This window comes from Vespa velutina, chromosome 2 (genome assembly GCF_912470025.1).
Source record: "Vespa velutina chromosome 2, iVesVel2.1, whole genome shotgun sequence".
Taxonomy (NCBI): Eukaryota; Metazoa; Arthropoda; class Insecta; order Hymenoptera; family Vespidae; genus Vespa; species Vespa velutina.
Window position 1 is genome coordinate 1246230 of NC_062189.1, and position 3984 is coordinate 1250213.

Consider the following 3984-nt stretch of genomic DNA (forward strand, 5'->3'; position numbering starts at 1 on the left):
CTGTTGGTGGAGGAAGGGCAAGACGTCGGGTAAGGTTCTTCGCGTGGAAATTGGCGCGAATCCGACGGAGCGTATCGCTCTACGTACTTACGGTAGCAGAGATCTCTACGGTAGAGTTTCTAATTTACCGCGCTCGATCGTGACGATCGCGAGACAAGGATGCCACGATTATTCTCTCTCTCTCTCTCTCTCTATGTATCTTTTTCTATATCTTTCTCATTTTTTTTTTTTTTATTTGTTTTTATCTCTGATGTTTTCTAAACTCTTTTTTTCATAGTTATTCCCAATTAGAATATTTGTACACTCTCTTTCTCTCTCTCTCTTTATATATATATATATACATATATACATGTATATACACGTATGAAACTATTTCTCTCTGCATGTCTCTCTCTCTCTCTCTCTCTTTCTTTTTATCTCTCTGTCTCTCTTTTCGTCTGGCACCGACCGGAAACATCCCGGTTAGGCACTTTTCACTCACGTCACGTGTCTCCCGACGCGGGATCGCGCAACGCGCTCCGAGCAAACGCTCCTCGTGGCTGGCCATCGGCCGTCGAGGAGAAACAAACGTCGATGCGACGTGCCAAAAGGAAAGAGATCATCGGACGTTTTCTCTTTCTCTCTCTCTTTCTCTCTCTCTCTCTCTCTCTCTCTATCTATCTATCTCTCTCTATCTATCTATCTCTCTTCGTCTTTCCTTCGTCGAGAAAATAAAAAGAGACAGAAAGAAAGAAGGAAGAAAAGAAACGAAGGAAATAAAAAAGAAAAGTAAACGTATCGTCAGAATGATAGTTTAACTAAAAAGGTTCGACAAATTTTTCGTGATATATATCTAAAACGTTTAACGTTTAATTCCTTCTTAAATTTTCTTTGGTAAAAAAAAGTTAGAAAAACTACGAGGGGCAAAGTATATATATATATATATATATATATATATATATATATATATATATATATGACGTTGGCGGATATATATTCGCGTAAATGCTTTGAGAAAACGCGGGTGCACCCACGCGGAAAAAAATATTTCATAGGCGATGTGCCAGAGATAGAGACAGAGACAGACAGACAGACAGATAGATAGACAGAGACAGACAGAGAGACCATCGTTTTAATCCTGGTCGTCTTACTTTCTTCGTCCTCTTCGTAACTTCCTTCCTTCTATCCTTCATTTCTTATTCGTTAATTAATTAATTAATAATTCAACTTCGATCCGATTCGAGATTACTTTCGAAGACACGTGTCGTAGAATTATTATTCCTTCTCTCGATCGTCACTCGACGATGACGACGATGATCCATCTCGATCGTAGACGTCCGAGGATAAAACGTGCGTGCGTGCGTGCGTGCGTGCGTGCGTGCGTGCGTGCATGCGTGCGTGCGTGCGTGCGTACGTACGTGCGTGCGTTCGTGTTCCGTGTATTTTCTTTTTCCATCTCTTTCTCTCCCTCTTTTTCTCATCACTCTTTCTCTCACTTTCCCCCGTTTTTCTATCCCCCTCCGTCCTCCCTTCCCACCCTCTTTTTCTTTTACTTCTTCACCAAAATATAGGTGTCGGAAACGAAGATTCACGAATTCATTTTTATATTTCACCAGATTATTATTTTTCTTACGAGATAAACAGATATAGAGATATATAGAGATATAGAGATATGGAGATAGATAGATAGATTGATAGATAGATAGATAGATAGATAAATAGATAGATAGATAGAGAGAGAGAGAGAGAGAGAGAGGGAAAAAAGAGGAAATAAAAAAATGTCGTCTCTGTATAAATGTCAATGATTTATCTTCTATTCGTGACGATTTTTTTCTTTGTTCTATCATTTCGAATCTCTCCCTTTCTCTCTCTCTCTCTCTCTCTCTCTCTCTCTCTCTCTCTCTCTTTGTCTCTTTTTCTTCTTTCTACGTTCCTTTTAAATTTCACTTAACGAAAAAAAACCATTCTCCGCCGTCACCATTTTCCATTTTCTGTTCTCCACGTTATCGTCGTCGATCGTAGTAACCGTCATGCTCGTCATTGTTTCTCCTTGTCGTCTCGAAACACATAGGTTTAAATAAATATCATTGAAGAATGTAACAACCAATAACAATCGACAAACTATTACGTAGACGTAGATGAGGACGAGGACGACGTTTCTTCGTTGTACGCGTTGAAAGAAACGAAAAAAGATAATACAGTGCAACAAATGTTAAGAAAAAAAAAAAAAAAAAAAAAAAAAGACGAAAGAAGAGGAAGAAGAGGGGAGGAAGGAAAAGGAAAAAAAAAAGAAAAGAAAAAAAGGAGAAGACTCGCGTGTTCCGCGCGCGTACGCACGAAAGATGAAAAGTGAAAATCTCTCTCTCTCTCTCTCTCTCTCTCTCTTTCTCTCTTTCTTTCTCTCTCTGTGTGTATATCTCTTTCTCTCTCTCTCTCTCTATCTATCTATCTATCTATCTATCTATCTTACACCATTCCGAATACACGTTCGTATGTACGTGTATGCGCGTAATAATAATTTTCAAAAATCGTCGCAGACGTCGTAGTCGTCATCGTCGTCGTCGTAGTCGTAGTCGTAGTCGTAGTCGTCGTCGTTGTTGAATATATTTTGTCTCCTCCTTCATTTTCCCCCTCACGAGCACTCAATCTTTCCGGATGGTAGTTCGTCGTTAAAACATATAAACACATTCCATTCTTATTTCCTTCCTTCCTTCCTTCCTTCCTTCCTATCTCTTTATTTCTTTTCATTCGTTCTTTCTTTCGCGTTGTGGATTTGGAAAATCAAAAAGCAACAAAAAAGAGAAAAAGAAAAAAAAGAAAAAAGACAGAAAGAAGAAGGAGAACAAAAAATGAAGAAGAAGAAGAAGAAGAAGAAGAAGAAGAAAGAAGAAAGAAGAAGAAAGAAGAATAAGAAGAAACAATACTCCGCCGACGTAATTCTTCGCGCGAACAGTAATTTTCACTCGACGTTAACGGAAAGGATGTTCCGCATATAAATATTTACCTTGCTACATGTAAAACGAATAGAAGAGCCTGCCTGAATCGAACGAAGGAAGGCTCAACCGGCCCACTGTGACGTCGCCGGCCTACTGTCAGCTCAGCGCTCGCTCGGCCCCGCGGTCAACTAACCTACCGTGCCCGCCGCGCACACTTTACCGACATAATAAATCGATCGTAGATTATACGATTTTAATTGGTATTAATAACGATAATTATTTATCAGACGAATAAAGATTTTATTGATCAATATCGTATTATAATAATGATTATTTAACAGTTATAGTTTACTCGTACACGGTCGGCAACTTGACTAGCGTAGTAGTCAGGTGTGAAACGCTCACGCGCATAGGCGCACACGCGCACAACCACCACGCACACTCTTCCTCCGAGAGTGAGTGAGTGAGTGAGCGAGCGAGCGCGAGAGAGAGAGAGAGAGAGAGAGAGAGGGAGAAAGAGAGAGGGAGAAAGAGAGAGAGGGAGAAAGAGAGAGAGAGAGAGAGAAAGAAGTAGAGAGAGGGAACACGAAGCTCGCGGATCCGTCTTTCTCCCTCTACCTCTCTCTCTCTCTCTCTCTCTCTCTTTCTTTCTGTCTCTGTCTCGCTCGCTCGCACGGTCGCTCTCACTCTTCCTATATACCCCTACTTCGTTCTCTCTCTCCTTCACTCTTTCCCGCTCTCTCGAGCGAGCGATTCGTCGAGCCGCACGGTGGTCCACTTCGGTGCAACGCGAAAAAAAGAAGGGCTAGCGCGTAAATGCGTCGTCCTACGCACAAACTTTACACTCTCTTTTCTTGAAAATCAACCTTCTTCCATCTCTCTCTCTCTCTCTCTCTCTCTCTTTTCCTATCTCTTTCTCTTTCGCTCGATCTTTTAATGTGCCTAATTGTCCTTTTGTTAATTTTCTTTCTCCTTTTTGCGAAATCTACGTGAAATGTTATTGTATTTTTAAAAGAGTAAAGAAAAAAGAAAAAAGAAAACAGAATGAAGGAAAGAAATAAAAGAGAAA

General features: G+C 40.4%; 1 protein-coding gene across 3 annotated transcripts in view; it reads right to left on the reverse strand.

The window, feature by feature from the left end:
* The window catches only part of LOC124947202 (protein bric-a-brac 1), a 69479-nt gene extending 66132 nt beyond the window's left edge, over positions 1–3347 (reverse strand). Inside the window, exon 1 of one of the 3 annotated variants that reach the window (XM_047489018.1) lies at positions 2984–3340. The gene's annotated coding sequence lies outside the window, so the exon portion shown is untranslated. Of the gene's footprint in view, positions 1456–2983 lie in introns of those variants that run through there. The other 2 variants (XM_047489020.1, XM_047489022.1) reach the window with 2 other exon arrangements.
* Between the last annotated feature and the right edge of the window lie 637 nt (positions 3348–3984).